Source organism: Sminthopsis crassicaudata, chromosome 4, assembly GCF_048593235.1.
Source record: "Sminthopsis crassicaudata isolate SCR6 chromosome 4, ASM4859323v1, whole genome shotgun sequence".
Taxonomy (NCBI): Eukaryota; Metazoa; Chordata; class Mammalia; order Dasyuromorphia; family Dasyuridae; genus Sminthopsis; species Sminthopsis crassicaudata.
In genome coordinates this window covers 66092401-66119609 of record NC_133620.1, presented here as the reverse complement: position 1 = coordinate 66119609, position 27209 = coordinate 66092401, and the positions used below count along the sequence as shown (strand labels likewise).

Below are 27209 nucleotides of genomic sequence, written 5' to 3'. Positions count from 1 at the left end.
AATAGATGCTACTGATCATTTTCAGGAAAACTTCACTTATTCCTATATTTTCTAGTATTTTTAATAGGAATGGGTGTTGGGCTTTATCAAATGCTTTCCCTGTATCTATTGAGATAATCATATGATTTTTGTTAGTTTGGTTATTGATTTAGTCAATTATGCTAATAGTTGAAACAGCCCTGCATTTCTGGTATAAATCCTACTTGGTCATAGTATATTATCCTGGGGATGACTTTCTGTAATTTCTTTGCTAATATTTTATTTAAGATTTTTGCATCAATATTCATTAGGGAGATTGGTCTTTCTCTGTTTTCACTGTACTCATTGTTTCTTATAGAACAGTAATCCTTTTATTTTTCTAGAATGATTTCCTATTATTACCTTGTACATATTGAATGTATTCTATATCCCAACCATACTGAACTACTTATTCTTTCCCTCAACAGGCATTTAATTTTTTTCCTTTGTGCCTTTTTATTAGGTTGTCCTCCTCCATGCTTTGAATGTTCTAGCTCTTCAATATCACATTTTACAATTCCTGACTACATTCAAAGTTCAACTCAAGTTTCACTTCTTGTATTAGAATTTTCCAGATACCATTCTTTTAAAAAAGTATTCTTCCACAAAATTATGTGATATTAATTTTGTATTTAGAGGCAGCTTGGAACAATGTATAAAGAATTAGCCAGGTGAATTCTACCAAACATTTAAAGAACAACTAACTCCAACGCTATGTAAACTATTTGAAAAAATAGGGATTGAAGGAGTCCTACCAAATTCCTTCTATGACACAGACATGGTACTGATACCTAAACCAGGTAGATCGAAAACTGAGAAAGAAAACTATAGACCAATTTCCTTAATGAATATTGATGCTAAAATCTTAAATAAGATATTAGCAAATAGACTTCAGAAAATCATCCCCAGGATAATACACTATGACCAAGTGGGATTTATACCAGGAATACAGGGCTGGTTTAATATTAGGAAAACTATTAGTATAATTGACCATATTAATAATCAAATTAATAAAAACCATATGATCATCTCAATAGATGCAGAAAAGGCATTTGATAAAATCCAACATCCATTCCTACTAAAAATGGACTATTCCTTAAAATAATAAGGAGCATATATTTAAAATCTTCAGTAAACATCATATGTAATGGTGATAAACTAGAACCTTTCCCTGTAAGATCAGGAGTGAAACAAGGTTGCCCACTATCACCATTACTATTCAATATAGTACTAGAAACTCTAGCCTTGGCAATAAGAGCCGAGAAAGAGATCCAAGGAATTAGAGTAGGAAATGAAGAAATCAAATTGTCACTTTTCGCAGATGACATGATGGTATACTTAGAGAACCCCAAAGACTCTGCTAAAAAGCTATTAGAAATAATTCAGAATTTTAGCAAAGTCGCAGGATACAAAATAAATCCACATAAATCCTCAGGATTTTTATACATTACCAACACAATCCAACAGCAAGAGATACAAAGAGAAATTCCATTCAAAATAACAGTCGATAGTATAAAATATTTGGGAATATATCTACCAAAGGAGAGTCAGGAATTATATGAGCAAAATTAAAAATCACTTGCCACAAAAATAAAGTCAGATTTAAATAATTGGAAAGACATTCAGTGTTCTTGGATAGGCCGAGCGAATATAATAAAGATGACAATACTCCCCAAACTAATCTATTTATTTAGTGTTATACCAATCAGACTCCCAAGAAACTATTTTAATGACCTAGAAAAAATAACAACAAAATTCATATGGAAGAATAAAAGGTCGAGAATTGCAAGGGAACTAATGAAAAAAAAGTCAGAGGAAGGTGGTCTAAGTGTACCTGATTTAAAGCTATATTATAAAGCAACAGTCACCAAAACCATTTGGTATTGGCTAAGAAATAGACTAGTTGATCAGTGGCATAGGTTAGGTTCATAGGGCAAGATAGTGAATAAAAATAGCAATCTAATCTTTGACAAACCCAAAGATCCCAAATTTTGGGATAAGAATTCATTATTTGACAAAAACTGCTGGGAAAACTGGAAATTAGTATGGCAGAAACTAGGCATAGACCCACATTTAACACCACATACTAAGATTAGATCAAAATGGGTCCAAGATTTAGGCATAAAGAACGAAATCATAAATAAATTGGAGGAACATGGGATGGTTTACCTCTCAGACTTGTGGAGGAAGAAGGAGTTTGTGTCCAAGGGAGAACTAGAGACCATTATAGATCACAAAATAGAACATTTTGATTACACCAAATTAAAAAGTTTCTGCACAAACAAAACTAATGCAAACAAGATTAGAAGGGAAGTAACAAATTGGGAAAATTTTTTTACAGTTAAAGGTTCTGATAAAGGCCTCATCTCCAAAATATACAGAGAATTGACTTTAATTTATAAGAAATCAAGCCATTCTCCAATTGATAAATGGTCAAAGGATATGAACAGACAATTTTCAGATGATGAAATTAAAACTATTTCCACTCATATGAAAGAGTGTTCCAAATCACTATTGATCAGAGAAATGCAAATTAAGACAACTCTGAGGTATCATTACACACCTGTCAGATTGGCTAAGATGACAGGAACAAATAACGATGAATGTTGGAGGGGCTGTGGGAAAACTGGGACACTGATGCATTGTTGGTGGAGTTGTGAAAGGATCCAACCATTCTGGAGAGCAATCTGGAATTATGCCCAAAAAGTTATCAAAATGTGCATACCCTTTGACCCAGCCATACTACTACTGGGCTTATACCCCAAGGAACTACTAAAGAAGGGAAAGGGTCCGGTATGTGCCAAAATGTTTGTGGCAGCCCTTTTCATAGTGGCTAGAAGCTGGAAGATGAATGGATGTCCATCAATTGGAGAATGGTTGGGTAAACTATGGTATATGAATGTTATGGAATATTATTGTTCTATAAGAAATGACCAACAGGAGAAATACAGAGAGGCTTGGAGAGACTTACATCAACTGATGCTGAGTGAAACGAGCAGAACCAGAAGATCACTATACACTTCAACAATGATACTGTATGAGGATGTATGCTGATGGAAGTGGATTTCTTCAACATAGAGAAGAGCTAATCCAATTCCAATTGATTAATGATGGACAGAACCAGCTACATCCAGAAAAGGAACACTAGGAAATGAATGTAAACTGTTATTTTTACCTTCTGAATCCAATTCTTCCTGTGCAACAAAAAATTCGGTTCTACACACATATATTGTATCTAGAATATACTGTAATATATTTAACATATATAAGACTGCTTGCCATCTGGGGGAGGGGGTTGGGGGAGGAAGGGAAAAAATATGAATAGAAGTAAGTGCAAGGGATAATGTTGTAAAAAATTACCCATGCATATGTACTGTCAAAAAATGTTATAATTAGAAAATAAAATAAAAATTAAAAAAAAAAGAATTAGCCAGGATTTTAGTCCTATTTCTGTGTTGTTGTCCTTGTTGTTCTTTGTCTTTTATTTTTGAAGAGGAACATGGCATCAGGGAGGTGATGGCAAGGTCGCTGGTATTAAATTTAAATAGAAATAAATCCTTACATGCAACATATTGACTTAGAAAATTTCAAATTAACATTATTTTGTGCTATTATATTTTTATTTCTTTTGTTAAATATTTGCTAGTTGCATTTTATGCTGGTTCTTCTGCACTCAGAAATTTATTTTGCCTATATGAGTTTGACACCTGTACTCTAGGTTACTCTCTAAGAATATAAATGGTAAAGAAGGTGCTGTTATGCATAGAGGGAGCATCCTTTAACTGGAAGATCCATATCCCATTGAACTCATACTTCTATTTCTTATCTCCTATCCTTGTATTTGTTATCTGAATAAGTCTCTTTCCAATAGAATGTAAGTTGTATGAGACCAGGAATTGTTTCATTTTTGTCTTTGTAACTTTGCTGCCTAGCATAGAACCAGACATATTTTATTTGTTTAATAAATGTTAGTTAGATGGGATTTGATTGGATAGAGCTTTGAAGTACCTTTTCTCCTTACAGGGATGTAGAATTCTACTTAAATTTTGTGCTTCCAACATTGGGCTGAGCATTCTAAAAGATGGAAAGGAGAATGGATAAGGCAGTTGGCACCAAGAGTTAACTAATATGGCCTTACACAGTAATGGAAAGGACTCGAGTTATTATTTCTGGCATAGATGCTTAGCAGGTGCAAAGCAAAGGAAAGCATCAAATTTGCCCCAAGACTGACAGAGAGGAGACTGGCAGAGTTTGGCATAGGCAGCTTGGGAAAGCTAGTGGGACTGCTGTAAATTGGCAGAGGATTCTGGCAGACCTCCTTGGAGCTGGCAGAATGCATCTGCATGTTCTCTGTGACTGGTTAAGGAAGCTACACAAGCCCTCTGCTCTCTTGTCTCCTTTCTGACATTCAAGGATTTATGGAAATCTGTTCTCATACAATAGTTCCATTTTTAAAGAAAAGTCAATCCTTTGACATTTAGATCTGTCATCTTGAAGGACTGACCACTGCTTTTGAGAGTTCATTGAAGCTCCTGAAGTTTGGCTATTCCTTACAGCTGGGTTGGGAGTCTAAAATTGGCCCCAGCTGGATTCTACTCAGATGTGGTGAATCCTCTGATTGGAAGAGAATCAAACACTTTCTGGGCTCAGGTTTGTTTACTCTTGGCATCTACTGTGATCTTCTGGCCCTCTTCTTGTTTTGCTTTAAAGAGGCCGAAAAGGTTTTGTGTGCCTTGAACAGAGCTGCCGGCTCAGTAAAGGGATGGATTATGTGCATGTGAGATTACCAAATTCCTGATAGTTTTTTTTTTTTTTTGAGATGAACTAGGGGAGAGGGCTGAGCAAATTGTCTTAGATGTCCCCTCTGAGCCCCAAAGCAGCTGGATTTTCCCCTCCCTCATGTCAACCAAGCCTATCATTACTTGATCACACTCCTCTAAGCCATGTGACATGAATACTATGGGGTAAATAATACAGCAAAAAGGAAAGTAACAAGGAATAGCATTTTTTCCTGTCATTCTCTTTGCAAGGAGAATGCAAGAGTGCTAAATTTTGCATATTGATTTGAGTATAAATAACCTCTTTTCTCTAATCCAGATGCACCCATGAGGCCTTCAGTATAGGGTTAGAGATCTTTCCTATTTATTGAGAGTGATAAAATATTTCCATTAGAATAAGTGCAGAAGCTCAAGCTGAGAATCAACTATGGAAAAAAAAAAGAAACTGGGTCACGGTGATGGAATATGTAACAAATCACCACATGAAGTCAAGTTCATGCTTTGTTTTCTTTTTGAACAAAGGATGCCTGTCAATGACTTGAATCATCAGTTCTAAGCCAATTGTATTTTAATCAGACTTTCTGGGTCTTGTCTTAGAAAAGTTTTAGGGGAAGAATGATTTCTTTTGGAAAGTTAGAAGTTACTCAAGAGTAGATATCACCTTCTTAGTCATTACTTAGTCATACTGTCTGAGAGTTCAACCAAGGACAACCTGAGCTTCAAATGCAGAGTTTAGAGTAGCATCTTAAGAATTGGTTGGGACATAAAAGTCCTGCTAGTTCAATCCCATACTGAGTATGAATCCTCTCACAGTGTCAATCAATTATAAGAGTTGGCTGGTAATATTCTATAGTAGATGATAACAATGACACATTTTGTGCTTTAATATACTTTAAGGTTGATACTTAAAGTTTGCAAAACACTTTATAAAGATTTCATCTTCATACAACAAAACTCTGATTTAGGTGAAATTATTATCCTTCCTCTTTTTATAGATGAGGAAAGTGAGATTGAGTGAGAATTCAGAGACTTAGGTTCACACGGCTAGTAAGTGAGATTTGAGTTTATGTAATTTGGGTTTGGAATTGTATATAACAGACTATAGGTCACTCTGTCTTTGCTTGAAGAATTCAAATGGAGGGGAACCCATTACTTCCTAAGCTACTCTTGGACAAGTTTAATTGTCAAGCAGCTAAACTAATTGTCAAGCTAAGCTCTACAGTTAGAGTATTATACCTGGATTTGAAGACCTAAATTCAAATCCAGCTTCAGATACTTACTAAAAATGTAGCTTAATCCAAGTAGTAACTTCTACCTGCCTCAGTTACACCATCTATAAAATGGGAACAATAATGACATCTACCCCACAGGGTAATTGTAAGGATCAAATGAAATCAGTTCATGTAAGTATAGGTTTTTCTGGAACTTGCCATTTCTAATGCATAATAATATTCCATCCCAATTATATCTCAGAGTTTATTTAGCCATAACCCAATTGATGGGCATCCTTTTGATTTCCAATTCTCAGCCACCACAATAAGTCTAGCTCCTTTTAAAAGTATTTTCACAGCTCTTAAAAGTTTGAAAAGTGCTTTACATAGATTATCTTACTTTATTATTATAACAATTGTCCATGGTAGGTGTTGAAATTATACCCATTTTATAGATAAGAAAACATCTATAAATGAGAATGCTCAGAGAGATTAAGAGATTTGCCTCAGAGTCACAAAACTAATAAATGTCCAAGATAAGATTTGAACTGGAATCTTCTTGATGTCCTTATGTGAAAACTATGAGAACCTAGAAACATGTCTAGAGCCCATGGATTTGCCTATTGTCCATGGATTCTACTTGATTCTTTTTTCATTTGCCTCTATATTTTGTCCCTTGGTAATCTAATCTGTGAAAGAAAAATAATTAACCAAACTCTTCAACCTTGATTTAGCTACATAGCTCCAGACTTGTATCGTCAATTGCCTATATCATCAACACCTGGATTATCCACCAGCACTTCAAATCCAATATATGCCAAAGTGATTTTTTTTGCCCAAAGTCCTTTTTGATTTACTTTATTTGCACCATCATCCACCTGGTCAGCAATGTGGGAATATACTTGATGTTTTTTCTGGTACTTTCCTCTCTCTTCACATGGACTATTTGTGCCAGTTTATGGTAGAATCTTTTGATTTTGTATTGATCTGATTAGCCATGACCCAACACACTGAACTTGACCCCAATTCATCATTGTCCTCTTTTACAATTTTGATCTTCTTGTAGAATGAAGGGCAGCAACCAACCAATCAACCACTAGTTAAACAACCCTTTCTCTCACTTCCCATAGTCCATCAATCTTACCTCTACAGAATTGCTTACACTTATCTCTTCTATTTTGCCTTGCCTAGGGTCATCCTTGTCTAGGGTCTTTCCTTATTCACTCTGTGGATTATACCAGGTTCCTAACCAGCTAATTTGCTTCTACTTCCCATTCATTACTGTCTTCATAGGTAGCACAGTTAGATTAATCTATGGTATACGTAGATATACTGTCATTCCCTTCCCCCTATCTTTAGATGGCTCTTTAATAGCTTCTCATATAATATTCATAAAGTTTGGTACTCTTTTCAAATAATATTTAGTATTAAGAAGACCTTGGTTCAAATAGGGTCACAAAGAATTGAGCAAGACTAAATAACAACTTTCTCTGCCTCCTAATCTAACTAGCATTTTTATCCATTATAGCCTGGAGATTATTAAAAATAATATCTTATTATTTTGTAATACACATCCATTAAGATACTTATATATTAAGGTGTGTATATGTATACATGTATACATATGTATTTCTGTAGCAATTTAAGGTTTATGAACCATATTTCTCATATCAATCTAGTTAAGTAGAGTTTGTCTTACTATCCCAATTTTGCAAATGAAGTAAAGGAAATTCAGAGAATTTAGTGACTTGTCCAGTGCCACACAAGCAGTAAATATTGAACCTCAACTCTGAGACCCTCCATGGAGACCAGTGATTTTTGTACCACAGCCACTACCCAGAGGGAAAGGTATACTTAGCACCAGTAGATTTTTGAAATGCTATTATGAAGAAAAGTGAGAATGCTTATTCTCAGAAAAAAGAATCAGGGTTAATTGGTAGAAATACTTACTATGTGCCAGGCACTATGATAAATGCTAAGGATACAAACAGACGAAAAAAATAGTCCCTGTCTTCAAGTAACTTACATTTAAATAGGTGAAGAAAACATAAAAGAGAAATGAAAAGTGGAGAGGTAAAGAAACTTTTTCAGGGATATGGCTGCAAAATCTGGTGAATGAAGAATGTCTAGTCTTGACCTTTACTCTAAATGGATCTGGAAAGAAATGACAGTAGGAGAAAAAGGGTCAAAGAGACAAAGAGAGAATTGAATCATGGTGACAAAATGTGGAGGATGGGAACTTAGATCAATACATGCAAGCAGGGAAGATACAATATACAACAAAGAAAGACAAGGCTGATTATTATAAGGAAAATATTTTGTCTCTTAGAATATTGGCTAAATAGAATAGATTTCTTTGTAAGATAATGAATTCTCCATCATTGGAAGTATAATATGAATGAGGTAGATGATTATCTATCTGGGATGCTATTTCAACACATTTATTAAATGTCTTCTACTTGCCTGGAGAATGCTGGGTCTGGGGAATTAAAAGATACTGTTGACATATTCCCTGTCCTCAAGGAGCTTACTCTAGTAAGGGGACAAACATACACATATTTTTTTGGGGAAGCATCACTAATAATAAGGATAATAAATAATTTTTGAACATGTCACTTAATCTTAGCCTTAAAGGAAACTAGATGTTTTAAGACCAGAGATCATTTGGGTAGGCAGGAGGAACAGTGTGAAGGTAGAAGATGAAATCTCAGGTATGCTAAATGTTCCAGGTTGACTAGACATAGAGTATAAAAAGAAGAATAAAATGTAAACAATGTCCTAGCTGAAGATGGGAAATAAATAATTGCCTAAAGAAAAATGAAAAAAAATCATATACTTACAATATGGTAAAGGTAAAGATAAATAGCTAGAGAATAATTGTAAAAAGAAAAAATCTTCTTCCTTCCTTCCTTCCTTCCTTCCTTCCTTCCTTCCTTCCTTCCTTCCTTCCTTCCTTCCTTCCTTCCTTCCTTCCTTCCTTCCTTCCTTCCTTCCTTCCTTCCTTCCTTCCTTCCTTTCTTCCTTCCTTCCTTTCTTTCTTTCTTTCTTCTTTCTTTCTTTCTTTCTTTCTTTCTTTCTTTCTTTCTTTCTTTCTTTCTTTCTTTCTTTCTTTCTTTCTTTCTTTCTTTCTTTCTTTCTTTCTTTCTTTCTTTCTTTCTTTCTTTCTTTCTTTCTTTCTTTCTTCTTTCTTTCTTTCTTTCTTTCTTTTTCTTTCTCTCTCTCTTTCTCTCTGTTTCCCTCTCTGTTTCCCTCTCTCTTCCTCTCTCTCTCTCTTCCTCTCTCTCTCTCTCCCCCTCTCTTTCCCTCCCTCCCTCTCTTCCTTCCTTCCTTCCTTCCTTCCTTCCTTCCTTCCTTCCTTCCTTCCTTCCTTCCTTCCTTCCTTCCTTCCTTCCTTCCTTCCTTCCTTCCTTCCTTCCTTCCTTCCTCCCATGTGAGTTTTCAATGTGAGCATTTATGCCATGGAAATCTTATTAAACGTTACAAATCAGACCTTGATTTATTGTTTTGTTGATTGCTTAGACCAAAGAAAATGATGAGGAAAATATTGATAAAGCAGATAAGATGTAAAAGTGTGTTGTGCCTATAGCCAATTTTTAAACATTTACCAGCACAACCTTGAATATTATTATCCTGGGCATAGCAAAAATCAAATTAAAATAAAATCAGCACATATTTACCACAGAATCTAGACATCCTTGGTCTCTGTGATAACAAAGAAAAAGTACTGAATTAGAAGTTAGGAGACCTGAATTTTGGTGTAATTCATCATTATTCATCTATCACTGACCTGTCAAATATTTTTTCTAAACCTCAGTTTCTTCTTCTTCCTTCTTACTCTTCATTTTCCTCTTCTTCCTCTTCCACTTCATCTCCTCTTCCTCCTTCTTCCACATCTTCTAATCATTACTATTTATTATAGCTTTTAACTTTTGTTCTATACCATTTGAATTTTTCTTACTACATGTTTTTTTTTTAATTTTCAAATTTAATATGGTAGTGCCATTGTCTTGTTCTTCTACATGCTTTTCTTAACTTCCTTGATGCTATCCTGTTTTTAAAAATAATGAATGTAGACTCCCTTTTCTTTCTTTTCTCCATTTATATTTACTAATAAGGGGAAGGAAATGGGGGAACCCCATTTCTCGGCGCATAGAATAAAATAATCCCATCAGGTGCAGTGTCCGCTGAAATGAATTTACAGGCCTGAAAAACCTAGATTGATAAATAAAAGGTTTATTGTAGAAATTTGGAAGTAAAGTTCAGTTAGAAAGACACCAGGGCCAAAGGTGGCCGCTGGGCAGGCAGGAACCCTCACATGGCTGGAAGGATACCATATGTTGGTGGGGAGGGCTCCTAGAAGATGATGGGCGATACCCCCAAGTTCTTGGAGGGCTTTTCAATTAGCTTAGATCAGGTGAGGGCTGGGGGAAGCTGAGCTGATAGTGGGGGCTGGGCCCGGATATTCAAAAGGGTGCTTTTGACCAGGATTTGTGAATCAAGGTCAGCCATGGGGTTGGGCAGTCAGAGAGGAATCTTAAAGGGACCTCAACTCCCATCATTACCACCATCAACCCTAATTCTTGCCACCAAATATCTTTACCTCCTATGTTTTAAAAATATCTCTTTAACAGATAGTCACACAAAACTAATTTCCACTTTGGCTAGATTCATGTCTCATTCTGAATCTCTAGATCATTACTTATCTAATAAAAGGTAGAAATCTTTTCATCATGAATATTTTGGGGCTAGTGAAACCAAGGTAGCAGAGAAAATGGAAAAAGTTGCCTGAGATCTTCCCAGTTTCCCTCAAAACAACTTTAAATCAAGCCTTAAAACAAGACCTGTAGATAGAGCTCGTAAAAAGAATGAGGTGAAAAATTTCTAGTCTAAGATAACTTGGATTGTAGGAAAGGTCTATCGTTTTTGGGTAAAAGGGAAGGTAGCCCAGAGCAAGTGTCATGTAGGCAAGCCAGTAGGAGGTTCTTACCCCAGAAGAAATCAACACTAGAAGCCCTGAAATCCTGGCTTAGTGGTCCAGTGATATAAGCCAATGAGATGGGAAGCTTCCAGTCCCACCAGAGCCAAGGAGTGGCCAGACTGAGGCATAGATGCAACCAGCAAAACTAGGCAGGGCAACCACAGTGTAATAGGTGAGGAGCCAGTCCAGTAGCCCCAGCAAGCCAGTGATTACTCTCCCTAGAAGTAAGCTTAGAACCTGACTTTAAAATTCATGAAATAGGCTAGAAAAGTCAAGAATATAAAAGAAAAATTATTTAAAAAAGTAAAGAAAGGAGATTTAGCAGTACCAGATCTTAAACTGTATTATAAGGCAGTAATTATAAAGAACCTATCTGGTACTAAGTAAGAAATAGAAAGGAATAGGGGAGACTTACAATATACAAAAGCAAATAGACATAATAACCTCATATTTGACAAATATAAAAATTAAGATTTTAGGCTAAGAATGAATTATTTAGTAAAAGTTGTTGCAAAATAAATAGTATGGCAGAAACTGGACACAGAACCATATTTTACATCATTTACCAAGTTAACATCAACATGGATATATGATCTAGTTATAAAGAAAGATTTAACAAGAAAATGAGAACTCAGAATATATTACTAATCAGATTCATGAGTAGATGAACAATTTATGAATAATCAAGAGATAGAGAACAAAGTTATGTGTAAAATGAATATTTTTGATTATATTAAACTTTTACAAATAAAACAAATATAGTCAAAATGAGAAGGAAATTAGAAAATACGGGAAAATTTTATAGACAGTTTATCAGATAAAAGTCTCATATCTAAATATATATAAAGAACTTTGCTAAATCTATAAGAATATGATGTATTACCTATTGATAAATGATCAAAGGATATGAACAGTCAGCTTTCTGATAAATAAAAACAATTTATAGTCATATGAAAAAATACTCTAAGCGATTATTGATTAGAGAAATGCAAATTAAAACATTATTGAGATATTATTTCACACCTATCAGATTGGCTAAAATGAAAAAAGGGGATAGTGACAAATATTGGATGGGAGATAGAAAAATTAAGATACTAATCATTGTTTGTGGAATCATGAACTGATTCAACCTTTTGTTTTTTTTGACAATTTACAAATGTTTATTGGATTGGAATCCCATAATAAATTTGATTTGGTTCTGTTTAGTACTGTTCAAAAATTCTGAATGGTTCCCTCTTGCCTCCAAATAAAATCCAATCTCTGTTGACTGACATTAAACATTTGACATAATCTGTAATCCTTCTGCCTTTCTTCCCTTAAATTTAATTTAAATTCCCTTAAATGCTATATGTGCTTTATTATTTTTAATTAAAACTTTTTTATTTATAAAACATATGCATGGGTAATTTTTCAACAATGACCTTTGAAAACCCTTCTGTTACAAATGATCCCCTTCTTCCCCCCACCTCCTCCTCTAGATGGAAGGTAGTCTAATGCATGTTAAATATGTTAAACTATATTTTAAATCCAATATATGTATATATATATATATATTTATATAGTTATCTTGCTGCACAAGAAAAATCAGACTAAGAAGGAAGGGAAAAAACTGAGAAAGAAAACAAAATGCAAGCAACCAACAACAGAAAGAGTGAAAATGCTATGTTGTGGTCTACACTCAGTTTCCACGGTCTTCTCTCTGGGTATAGAAGGCTCTCTTCATCACTGAACAATTGGAACTGGTTTGTAATTCAACCTTTTTTGAGAGCAATCTGGAATTATGTCCAAAGAGTTATTAAACTACTTATTTACCTATCTAACATCTACCTACCCTTTTAAGCTGTAATACCATTATTTAGTCTACTTTCAAAAATAGGAGAAAAGAAAAAAATCCCTGTTCTAAAACATTTATGACAGCTCTCTTTATAAAGACAGAAAAGTGGAAATTTTAGGGATGCCTATCAATTGGGAAATGGTTCAACAAGTTATGTTTTATGTCTGTGATGGAATACTATTGTGCTATAAGAAATGATGAATTCAATGGTTTTAGAAAAATGTGGAAAGACTTGCATGAAATAACAAAGAGCAAAAGTAGCAGAAGCAAGAAAACATTATATAAAAGTAATAGCAATAGTATTTTAAGAATGTTTTGAGAGAATATTATTTTGACTATTCTAAATTCACAAGTTAAGTATAAAGGACATATGAAGAAAGATGCTAATTTTACCTAGACAAGGAACTAATAAATAGAAGCATTTATAGATTAATTTTACACACACTCAAACACAATATATATGTATGTGTGTTGTATATGTACATATATATGTATATACACATTTAACACAATCTAAACAAGCACAAACATACACATACACACACACATATAGATAGATAGATAGATAGATAGATAGATAGATAGTCTGGATACATACATACATACATATACATACATATATACCTATTGTAGTCTAATGGCAATTATTTCTAGGGTGGGTGGGGGAAGAAAAAAATAAATAATATAATAATAGCAACTTGTATATATTATATTTATATTTTCATATGCAATATGTATATTAGGGAAATGGTTATTTTATTCCATCAATTAAACAAAAATTTAAAAAATGATCAAAAAAACAAACAAAAAAAAGCATTGATTGATAGAAAGTTTGAGTGGCAAGAGGGAAGATCAAAACACAAACTCAGAAAAGGACAACAATGTCAAAAAGCCAATATTCAAATCCTCAAAGAGAAATATGAATTGATCTCAAACCAAACAAAAAGTCTTCCTGGAAGAGCTCACAAGGAATTTTTAAAATAAAATTAGAGAATTGGAGGAAAATTGAGAAAAAGAAATAGAATTACTCAAGAGAATCATGAAAAAAAGAGTCAAAAGTTGGTAGAGGAAGAACAAAAATTTACTGAAGAAAATATTTTCTTAAAAAGTAAAATTGGCCAAGTGAAAAAAAAAAAGCTAAATGATCACCAAGAAAATAATTCCTTAAAAATAAAAATGAGAAAAGTGCAAGCTAAAAACTCAATGAGTCATCAAGAGTCAATCAAACAAAATCATTGGAAAAATGAACTCATTGGAAAAAGAACTAACATGAAAAAATAGATACAGGAGAGATAATTTAAGAATTATTGGACTACTAGAAAACCATATTAAAGAAAAAGACCTGTATATCATCTTTTAAGAAATTGTAAAGTGCCCTGATATCCATTAACTGGAGGGTAAAACAGAAATTGAACGAGTTAGCCAATAATCTCCTGAAAGATATACAAAATAAAAACTTATTTCAGAACTCTAAGGCAAGGAAAAAAATACTTGCCAGCAGCCAGAAAGAAAGAATTCAAATATCAAAAAGTAATAATTAGGATTATACAGTATATGACAGTTTCTACATTAAAGGAGCAGTGGGGTTTGGAATATTCTGGAAGGCAAAGGAGTTTTAATTACAACCAAGAACCAACCACCCAGCAAAACTGAGCATAATCTTTCAGGGGGAAGATAGATATTCAATGAAGTAGGAGACTTTCAAACATTCATGATGAAAAGACCAGAGATGAATACAAAATTTGACTTTCAAAGACAAGAGGGAAATGCAAAAAGTTGGTAATTATAACTGTGAATGTGAATAGGATGAACTCTCCCATAAAAACAGAAGTGGCTAGGTGAGTAGATTAAAAACCAGAAATCTGAAATGTGTTGTTAATAAGAAGCATATTTGAAGCAGATATATATATATATATATATATATATATATATATATATATATATATATATATATACAGAATAAAGGCAAAAGGCTAGAGCAGAATATATATTTAGCTAAACTTAAAAATAGCAACAGGTAATCATGATCTCTGTCAAAACAAAAGCCAAAAAATAGTTAATTAAAAAAGACAAAAAAGGAAACTAAATTTTGCTAAAAGTTACCTAGAAGATGAAATCATCCTGTTGGTCATTTCTTACAGAACAATAATATTCCATAATATTCATATACCACAGTTTTTCAGCCAATCTCCAATTGATGGGCATCCATGTAGTTTCCAGTTTCTGGCCACCACAAAGGGGGCTGCCACAAACATTCTTGCACATACAGGTCCCTTTCCCTTCTTTAAGATCTCTTTGGGATATAAGCCCAGTAGTAACACTGCTAGGTCAAAGGGTATGCACAGTTTGATAACTTTTTGAACATAGTTAAAAATTGCTCTCCAGAATGGTTGGATGTAATTCACTATTCCACCAACAATGTATCAGTGTCCCTGTTTTCCCACAGCCCCTCCAACATTCTGCATTATCTTTCCCTATCATTCTAGCCAATCTGACAGGAGTGTAGTGGTATCTCAGAGTTGTCTTAATTTGCATTTCTCTGATTAATAATGACTTGGAGCATCTTTTCATATGACTTGAAATACTTTCAATTTCTTCATCTGAGAATTGTCTGTTCATATCCTTTGACCATTATCAATTGGAGATTGGCTTGATTTCTTATAAATTAGAGTCAATTCTCTCTATATTTTGGAAATGAGGCCTTTATTGGAAGCTTTGACTGTAAAAATGTTTTCCCAGTTTATTGTTTCCCTTCTAATCTTATCTGCATTAGTTTTGTTTGTACAAAAAATTTTCAATTTGACATAATCAAAGTAAAAACACTCTTAATGCAAATAAAAATAGATCTAAACAATTTGAAAATATTTGTTCATGGTAGGCCAAAACAATATGATAAAAATTACATTTCTACCTAAATTATTTTGCTTTTTCAGTGTCATATCAATCAAACTACTAAAATACAAACAAGCAAGCAAACAAACAAACAAACAAAAAAACTAACCCCAAATTATAGAACTAGAAAAAATTAGTAACAAAATAATCTGGAAAAAAAAGGTCAAGAATATTAAGGTAATTAATGAAAACAATGTTCTTTTTTTTTTTTTTTTTTTTTACCATCTCCTTTCCTTGAATTTTCTTTTTTTTTTTTTTTTTAATTTTTTATTTTATTTTATAATTATAACATTTTTTGACAGTACATATGCATGGGTAATTTTTTACAACATTATCCCTTGCACTTCTATTCAGATTTTTTCCCTTCCTCCCCCAACCCCCTCCCCCTGATGGCAAGCAGTCTTATATATGTTAAATATATTACAGTATAATTTAGATACAATATATGTGTGTAGAACCGAATTTTTTGTTGCACAGGAAGAATTGGATTCAGAAGGTAAAAATAACAGTTTACATTCATTTCCCAGTCCTTTTCTGGATGTAGCTGGTTCTGTCCATCATTAATCAATTGGAATTGGATTAGCTCTTCTCTATGTTGAAGAAATCCACTTCCATCAGCATACATCCTCGTACAGTATCATTGTTGAAGTGTATAATGATCTTCTGGTTCTGCTCGTTTCACTCAGCATCAGTTGATGTAAGTCTCTCCAAGCCTCTCTGTATTTCTCCTGTTGGTCATTTCTTATAGAACAATAATATTCCATAACATTCATATACCATAGTTTACCCAACCATTCTCCAATTGATGGACATCCATTCATCTTCCAGCTTCTAGCCACTATGAAAAGGGCTGCCACAAACATTTTGGCACATACAGGACCCTTTCCCTTCTCTAGTAGTTCCTTGGGGTATAAGCCCAGTAGTAGTATGGCTGGGTCAAAGGGTATGCACATTTTGATAACTTTTTGGGCATAATTCCAGATTGCTCTCCAGAATGGTTGGATTCTTTCACAACTCCACCAACAATGCATCAGTGTCCCAGTTTTCCCACAGCCCCTCCAACATTCATCGTTATTTGTTCCTGTCATTTTAGCCAATCTGACAGGTGTGTAATGATACCTCAGAGTTGTCTTAATTTGCATTTCTCTGATCAATAGTGATTTGGAACACTCTTTCATATGAGTGGAAATAGTTTTAATTTCATCATCTGAAAATTGTCTGTTCATATCCTTTGACCATTTATCAATTGGAGAATGGCTTGATTTCTTATAAATTAAAGTCAATTCTCTGTATATTTTGGAGATGAGGCCTTTATCAGAACCTTTAACTGTAAAAATTTTTTCCCAATTTGTTACTTCCCTTCTAATCTTGTTTGCATTAGTTTTGTTTGTGCAGAAACTTTTTAATTTGGTGTAATCAAAATGTTCTATTTTGTGATCAATAATGGTCTCTAGTTCTCCCTTGGACACAAACTCCTTCCTCCTCCACAAGTCTGAGAGGTAAACCATCCCATGTTCCTCCAATTTATTTATGATTTCGTTCTTTATGCCTAAATCTTGGACCCATTTTGATCTAATCTTAGTATGTGGTGTTAAATGTGGGTCCATGCCTAATTTCTGCCATACTAATTTCCAGTTTTCCCAGCAGTTTTTGTCAAATAATGAATTCTTATCCCAAAATTGGGGATCTTTGGGTTTGTCAAAGATTAGATTGCTATTTTTATTCACTATCTTGTCCTGTGAACCTAACCTATGCCACTGATCAACTAGTCTATTTCTTAGCCAATACCAAATGGTTTTGGTGACTGTTGCTTTATAATATAGCTTTAAATCAGGTACACTTAGACCACCTTCCTCTGACTTTTTTTTCATTAGTTCCCTTGCAATTCTCGACCTTTTATTCTTCCATATGAATTTTGTTGTTATTTTTTCTAGGTCATTAAAATAGTTTCTTGGGAGTCTGATTGGTATAGCACTAAATAAATAGATTAGTTTGGGGAGTATTGTCATCTTTATTATATTCGCTCGGCCTATCCAAGAACATTGAATGTCTTTCCAATTATTTAAATCTGACTTTATTTTTGTGGCAAGTGTTTTGTAATTTTGCTCATATAATTCCTGATGAAAACAATGTTCTAAGGAAGGTTGCCTAACCATACTTAAAAAAACTATTAAGCAGCAGTCATCAAAGTTATATTACTGACTAAGTGGCAAGTCACTGGAGTAGATTAGGTACAGTAAGCTGCAGTAGTAAATGACCATAGCAACCTGGTGTTTTATAAACCCACATTGTAGTTTCCATAAAAAGAACTCACCATTTGACAAAAACTACTGGGAAAATTAAATAACAATATGGCAGAAATTAGGCAGAGACCAACATCTTAACACTGAATACTAAGATAAGGTCAACATGGTATAGGATTTAAATGTGAAGGAATTTAAATGTGAAGGGATTTAAATGTAAAGAAGTTCACATATAAAATCCATGGAGAAGGATAAAAATTAAGACCAAAATGAAAGGTAAAATTCATAATTTTGATTATGTCAAATTTAGAAAGCTTTTACAAAAACAAAAGCAATACAATCAAGATTGAAAGGAAAGCAGAAAGTTGGAGAAAAAAAATTTGCAGCAAGTGTCTTTGATAAGAATTTCATTTTAAAATTAGAAAACTGAATCAAACTGGAAAGACTATATCAGAAAACTTTTGGCTTTCTATATTTCCTCCACAAAAATGATATAGAACATCACCTCAGAAGGAATATAAGACAACAGAAATAAACAAAAGGTAGGGTAAAGCAGCTTTCCTCCTAAAATAAGCTAAGAAGAACCCAGGAAAGACCTGATCTCCAGGGCAATAGAGTGAAATGCAAACACATCCAGACTCATTCTGCTGAATGTACAAATAACAAGCCCTGGAAGCAGCTGGATTTGGAGGCAACCTCAGCCTTAGCCTCACATCCTAGGCTGAATAGGAGAAGCTTGAAGGACTTCCATTTTCAAGGGAAACCAAGCATAGCTGTGCTGACCAGAAATGTTCTGAGGTTTCACTTCAGGCAGGAGGAGCTAGCACAAACCAGGTGAGTGCAGTAGCAGAGAGGGTGGGAATTCTATTGGCTGTGGGCACTTGCCAGAGTAGGGTCCCTGGGTTCAATTTGAGGGTAGAAAGGACAGGTATAGTTTTTAGCCATCAAAGGGACTGCAGGGAACAAGAGCACTTGTGAGATAGAATAGCTGTGCTCTCTAGACATGACTGAGAAATAGGGAAAAGACTTTAAGGTTGAATATTGAGATAGACTTCAGAGAAAGTCAGAAGAACTTGAAGCTTGTACCTCCACTTTGGGACTAGAATTTGATTTTACTAATAACCACCCAAAACAAAACAAAATAATAAAAATGAGAAAGAAAAAGAAAAAGAATCTAAACATAGACAGCTACTATAGGGATAAATAATGAATTCATATTCAAAGGAATTCAGTGGAGCTAAAAAAAAAAAAGTTTTACTTCTTTTCAAAGAAAAATATCAAATAGTCCAAAATGTAAAAAAAAATTGGAAGAACTTAAAAGGGAGTTTTAAAATTCAAGACTTATAAAAGATCAAGAAAAAATTAGGAAAACAAAGTAAGAGCAATTCAAGGAAATCAAGAACATTATGAAAAGAATGGTAATCACAAATTAAAATAGAGAATAAAAACTTAAGGAATAAAATAATTCCTTGAAAAATAGAAAAAAAAGAAAAGTAGAAAAGAAAAACCTAATGATGTTCTGTCACCAAGAAATAGTAAAACAAAATCAGAAAAATAGAAAAGCAAGTGAGAATGTATCATATCTCATCAGAAAAAGAAAGGATTTGAAGAACAATTTGAGGAGAAATAACATAATAGTTGGACTATCTGAAAATAATAATTTTTAAAAGTAATCTTAATATAGTTTTTTAACAAGAAATTATCAAGAAAAATTATCTTGAAATTCTAGACAAAGTAAAAATAGAAAAAAAATCCATTGATCACTACCTGAATGAGATCTCATAAAGAATCTTATAGAATATCAGAGCCAAGTTTCAAAGTTCCTAGGTTAATGACAAACTACTTCAAGCAGTAAGGGGAAAAGTAATTTAAATAATTTGGAGCTACAATAAGCATTACAGAAAAAAATAGCTGCTATTATGTTTACAGATTGAAGGTTTTAGAATACTGTATTTCATAAAGCAAAAGAGCTGGAGTAATGACCAATGATAACTTACCCAGCAAAGTTAAGTATAATTCTGAATGGAAACACAATGGATATTTAATACATTGAATGATTTTCAGGTGTTAGTGATAAAATTAGCAGAACAATGGAAAATTCAATATATAAAATCCACCTGGGGCAAGGAGCTGGGATGGGGAGACAGAGTACTGTGCAGTCTGCATAGCAGAAAATCTTCAGTGGGGCTCTTAAGCTACTGTGTTCTGGTTACAAACGGATGATTTAGCAGATTTGCTGTAAGACACTCAAAAGCAAATACAAAAAGAAAAATTTTAAGCTACTAAGCCCCACAAGAATGTAGGAAGTGGCCAAAATTACCCAGTACTGGAAGACTCTCAGGAGAACTGCCTCAGGGCACATTAAAGTGTTGTCACTCCTTTGCTTTAATAGCACACCTCAACCCTTAAAAAACGAGCAAAAAGCAAAAAGAACTATGACCACAGTCAGCTTTTATGGAGAGAGAAAAAAAAAGACCTCAAAGTCTTCCAAATTCAGAAAGAAACAAGAATGCAAGGGGATAGAGTGGGGAGAGAGGATAAGGGAAGGTCTCTTAGAGGGGTAGTCGGTAAGTTAAGGAGTAGGAGGGCAAGGCAGCAGGTATAAGTAAAGGAGTGAGGAGGGATAGGATAAATAGGCTGAGAATGACTGAACAAGTTGTGGTATGTATCATTGTGATTGAATTCTATTGTGCTCTAAGAAAAGTTAAATGTGCAGAACCAGGAAAACATTGTACACATTAACAGCAATATTGCATAATGGTTAACTATGATTGATTTAGCTATTTTGAGAATGATCCAAGACAAGTTTAAAAAAAAAAAACTTTTGATGGAAAATGCTGTTCATATTCAGAGAAAGAATTGATGCAGTCAGAATGCAGATCAAAGTATACAACTTTCACTTTTTTGAGATTGTTTTCCCTTTTATTCTATTTCTTCGTTCATACTATGACTAATATGGAAATGTTTTACATGATTACTTATATTTAGCTTTTATTAAATTACTTTCTTGAGGAGGGCAAAGTAAAAGGGGGAAATTTGCAACTCAAAATTTTTTTATAAAAAATGTATGTTATAAGTCTTTACATATAATTTAAAAAATAAAATACTATTTAAAAGAAAAAAAATAAGTCTTTTGGAATCAAAATTGGTCATTACAAAGATCCTAGTTCTAAAGTTTTTCAAAGTTGGCTTCATTTGTAATGTCTTAGTTATTATTTAAATTACCTTCCTAGTTTTGGTCATGTCACTCTCTTCCAGCACATACAAACCCTGTGGGATTTCTTTGAATCCATCTTTTCTCTAACCCCTTAATATCTTATAGTACAATGATATTTCATTGTATTCATGCACAATAATTTGTTCAGCCATTCCACAAATAAATACCACTGGTTTTGTTTCACATTCCTTACTGCCACAAAAATGCTACAATAAATATTTTATTCATATTAGTTCCTCTTTCTTTGATTTCTGAAGCATAAGACTAGAAATGATAACAATAAGTCAAAAACTATGGGAAGTTTGGTAACTTTTAGTGTATAGTTCCAAACTGTTTTTAGAATGTTTAATACAATTCACAAATAATGGCAATAGTGAATTAATATTTCTGTTCTCACATAGATTCTCAAATCATCCTCATCTTTTCCAATCTAATAATATAAGATGGACTTACAGAATTATCTTAATTTGTATTACACTTATTATTTGTCATATGAAACATTTAAATGTTTAGTAATAACTTTAATCCTGCTTATATCATTTGATGAATTATTTATTGGTTAATAGTTCTTATTCTTCTGTATTTAGGTACATATTTTGAATTTCAGATCTTTATTAAATAATTTTTCAATTTTAATTAATTGGTTCTTTTTTCAATTAATGGTTCTTCCTCTCATACTAACTATTGAGAGCATGAGTGTATGTGTGTAGAAGCTTCTTAGTTTTATAAAATAAAAATTGTCCATTTCATATCCTGTGATCCTCTCTTTCCCTAATTTTATTAAGAATCTACTATGTAATATTGTATTTAACATTTACTTTAACATATGTAACATGTATTGGTCTACCTGCCATCTAGGGCAGGGGCTGGGAGGAAGGAAGGGAAAATTTGTAACAGAAGTTTTTACAAGGGTCAACGTTGAAAAATTGCCCATGCATATGTTTTGTCAATAAAAAAGATATAAAAATAATCTACCATGTATATAATTGTAAAAGATATTTCCTTCCTTGCCTCTCTCATTTGTCTATATTATCTTTTATTTAGCTCTTGTAACCTTTTGGAATTTACTGTGATATAATGTTGTATGTCATTTGGTGTGAGATGTTGATCTAGCAATAATTCCTGCCAGTCTACTTTGCATTTTTCCCAGAAATTTTTTTTAGTGTGTTGTTTTTGTGTGTGAACAGTGAGTGTTTATCCTAATATCTAGTCCTTGGATTTATCATGCTGTGGTATATTATCAAATATTGTTTATCAAACACTGTATTATATTAAATTGTTTCTCAATATCATGTGCCTAATCTGTTTCAGCAAATTCTGGGCTCTGTTTTGTCCTACATTTGTCATTACTTCCTCTGAGAATCTTGAGCATTTTTCCTCTAGATGAATTTTGTTATTTTCCTTAGTTTTATAAAGCAACCCTCATTAACTTGAATGGCATGATATTGGACATGTAATTTGATGTAGGTGTCATTGCCATTTTTATTATATTGGCACTGTAACTGAAAAGCATGGAAAAATAGATCTTCTACAGTCATTACTCATGGAGCAGTTGAAGTAGATATGAGGGATAAAGTACAGAACATGTTAGAAAGATTTGGGACTGATATTAAAACAAGGTTCTTCTTGCAAAGAGGAAAAGATTAGACATGTATACTAAAGTTTTTATTAAATCCAGTAATCAGAAAATTAAGCATGTTTGGGAAATACAACAAGAACAGAGAGAAAAATTCAACCATGAATATTCTTGGCAGTTCTTGACTTTATTTCAGCAGTGGAATATGGATATTCAGAAAGCCCAAGAACAGGAAGAAAAACTAGCTAATGTGTTTCAATAATAGCAATTTTTTTCAACAAGCCAGATTATTTCAGAGTTGGAGGCTGAAAATTATTAAATAACTATATGAACAATTCTTAAAGAACATGGAAAACCTGGGAAAGAATTATGAAAGACTTCTTACAGGTGCATAAAATAAATTTATAAAAGAAATAGCTATGTTACAAAAAATATGATGAAAACTAGCAAGAAATGGCAAATGTTCCAAAATCTGTTCAATCTATATTATTCGGATGACTCTTTGAAGAAAGAATTTGGACCTAAATAATATACAATTGTAGTCATTAGGAAAAGGAAATGCAACTATTTACTATGATTTAAGAAAGCTACCTTAAAGATTATGTGTTGTTACACAGCTTATTTATTGATCCAAGATCCTCTTTTTTATTGGCTGAAAATATCTGTGTGAATAGTAAATAGCAAATTAAAATTGTACTACCTGATCATAAAATAGAACATTTTGATTACACCAAATTAAAAAGTTTCTGCACAAATAAAACTAATGCAAACAAGATTAGAAGGGAAGTAACAAATTGGGAAAACATTTTTACAGTTAAAGGTTCTGATAAAGGCCTTATCTCCAAAATATACAGATAATTGACTTTAATTTATAAGAAATCAAGCCATTATCCAATTGATAAATGGTCAAAGGATATGAACAGACAATTTTCAGATGATGAAATTGAAACTATTTCCACTCATATGAAAGAGTGTTCCAAATCACTATTGATCAGAGAAATGAAAATTAACACTACTCTGAGATACCAATACACACCTCTCAGATTGGTTAAGGTGATAGGAAAAGATAACGATGAATGTTGGAGGGGCTGTGGGAAAACTGGGACACTGATGCATTGTTGGTGGAGTTGTGAAAGAATCCAACCATTCTGGAGAGCAATCTGGAATTATGCCCAAAAAGTTATCAAAATGTGCATACCCTTTGACCCAGCAGTGCTACTCCTGGGCTTATATCCCAAGGAAATACTAAAGAAGGGAAAGGGACCTGTATGTGCCAAAATGTGTGTGGCAGCCCTTTTCATAGTGGCTAGAAACTGGAAGATGAATGGATGTCCATCAATTGGAGAATGGTTGGGTAAACTATGGTATATGAATGTTATGGAATATTATTGTTCTATAAGAAATGATCAACAAGAGGAATACAGAGAGGCTTGGAGAGACTTACATCAACTGATGCTAAGTGAAACGAGCAGAACCAGAACATCATTATACATTTCAACAATGATACTGTATGAGGTTGTATTCTGATGGAAGTGGATATCTTCAACATAGAGAAGAGCTAATCCAATTTCAATTGATTAATGATGGACAGAATGAGCTACATCCAGAAAAGGAACACTGGGAAATGAGTATAAACTGTGAGCACTGTTTTGTTTTGTTTTGTTTTGTTTTTCTTCTCAGATTATTTTTAGCTTCCAAATACAATTCTTCCTTTGCAACAACAACAACAACAAAATTTGGTTCTGCACATATATATTGTACCTAGGATATACTATAAAATATTTAATATGTATGGGAATGCCTGCCATCTAGGGGAGGGGGTGGAGGGAAGGAGGGGAAAAATTTGGAACAGAAAGGAGTACAACAGATAATGTTGTAAAAAAATTACCTCTGAATATGTACTGTCAAAGAAAATGTTATAATTATAAAAATTAATAAAAAAAATTTAAAAAAATAAAATAAGGAAAGATTGGGTTTAAAAAAAAAAGAAAAAAAAAAGAAAATTGTACTACCTTTAAGGGTCATTGATAGTAGAGAATTTTGTCCCCCAGTATTTTACAAATGAAAAATCACTAGCTTTTAGCAATAAAGATTTAAATGGATTTAAAAATAAGAAATTAATGTCTAATTTTTCAACTTATCTTTATTTCTATAAAATGTTTTGTAGTCATATAATTATATTGTGTATGCTACTAGTTGTATTCTTAGATATTTTGTATATTCTATAGTGATTTGGATTAAAGTTTTTTATTTCTTTCTTTCAACATTTTGTTGGTAGTATAAGTACCTAAATGATACTGAATTTGGAATCTTGACAAAGCTGAGTTCATATCCCTCTTCAGACAGTCACTAGCTATGTGAACTTTGACAATCTTTTTAATATTGTAGTAAGTTTATGTATTTTTAGTACACATTGCTTTATGAATCAAGTTGGGCAAGAAAAATCAGAACAAAAGAGAAAAACCAAGGAATAGATTAAAAAACAGAAAAAGGAAATGAACATAGAATATGTGGATTTACATTTATTCTCCTTAGTTTTTTTTTCTGGATGTAGATTGGCTTTTCTGTCCAAAGTCTGTTGGGATTGCTTTGGATCACTTAACCACTGAGATGAACCAAATCTTTCATAGTTGATCATTAGACATTCTTGTTTTTATTGTGTATAATATATTCTTGGTTCTACTTATTTCACCTAGCATCAGTTCATGTAAATCATTCTAGTCCTTTCTATAATCAGCTTTTTTGTAATTTTTTATACAACAGCAATTGTATTCCATTACCTTCATCTACCACAACTTGTTTAGCCATTCTCAGTTGATGGGCATCCACTCCTTTTATAAAAAGGAAAAAAAGAGCTGCTACAATTTTGCATATGTAAATTTCCTTTATAATTTCCTTGGGATACAGACCCAGTAATGGCACTGCTGAATGAAAGGGTATTCACAGTTTTATAGCCCTTTGGGCATAGTTCCAGATTGCTCTCCAGAATGATTGAATCATTTCATAACTCCACCAACAATGCATTAATGTCCTAGTTTTCCCACATCCCATCCGACATTTATCATTATCTTTTCCAGTCATCTTAGTCAATCTAGGAGGTGGAAGATAGTACCTCAGAATTGTCTTAATTTGCATTTCTCTAATCAAAAGTGATCTAGAACATTTTTCCATATATCTATAAATGGCATTAATTTCATCATCTAAAAATTGTCTGTTCATATCCTTTAACCATTTACTAATTTGGAAATGACTTGTATTCTTATAAATTTGACACAGTTCTTTATATATTTTGGAAATGAGACCTTTATCAGAAATACTGGCTTTAAAGTTTGCCCTTCCCTTTTAATCTTTCTTCTGTTGGTTTTCTTTGTGCAAAACCTTTTTAATTTAATGTAATCAAAGTTGTCAATTTTGCCTTTCATAATGTTCCTTAGTTGTTCTTTGGTCCCTCTTTTTGGTCCCTTCTCCAAAGATCTTCTCCAAAGATCCGAGAGATAATTATTCCTTTTCCTCCTTATTTGTTTGATATCATCATTTATGTCCAAGTCATGTTAGGTCAATATTTTGATATAGAGTATAATAATTCTTGTTTTGTAACCCAAGATTCTTTGCCTTCCGGAATATGGTACTCTGGGTCCTCCAGTCCTTTATTGTAGAAACTGCCAGATCCTGGGTAATTCTGACTGTTGCTCCTTGTTTTTGTTTGGCAGCTTACAGTATTTTTTTCCTTCTGATTATAGTTTTGGAGTTTTGCAACAATGTTCTTTGGGGTTTTCTTTGTGGGATCTTTTTCCAGAGGTGATCCATGGATTATTTCAATTAATATTATCCCATTTGTTTCTAGAATATTGGGGTAGTTTTCCTTAATGATCTCTTGCAGAATGCTATTCAGGCTCTTTATTATATCATAGCCTTCTTCTGGATCTATTTATTAGGTCAACTGTTTTGCCAATGAGGTATTTCACATTTTCTTCCATTTTTCATTCTGTTTAGTTTTTTTGACTGATTCTTGGTTTCTCACAAATTCATTAACTTCCATGTGCCCTGTTGTAGCTTTTAATGTGTGATTTTCTTCAGTTATCTTTTGTATCTCTCTCTTTTTTTTTATTTGGTTTATTCTACTGTTTAAAGAGCTTTCTTCAGACAATTTTTTCCCTTTATTTTCCAAACTATAGACTCTCTCATGCAGACCTCTCATTCCTTGTCTTATTTTTTCTTCTACTTCTCTTATTTGCCTTTTGAAGTCTTTTATGAGCATTTCCAAGAAGCCTCTTTGGGCTTGAGACCAATTTATCTCACTCTTTGAGATTTCTTCTGGGAACATTCTATTCTTGTCCGAATTTATGTTTTGATCTGTCTTATCATATTAGCTTTCTATGTTCAAGATTTTTTCTCTTTCTTGATCATTTTCTTTCCTTTTCTTTTGGTATTTGATCTTTTTGTTTGTTTGTTTTTAAGGTGG

General features: G+C 33.1%; 1 pseudogene; it reads left to right on the top strand.

Moving 5' to 3' along the window:
• The first annotated feature begins 14625 nt into the window (after window positions 1–14625).
• On the top strand, window positions 14626–23245 carry LOC141540591 (synaptonemal complex protein 3 pseudogene; annotated as a pseudogene).
• Window positions 23246–27209: the final 3964 nt, after the last annotated feature.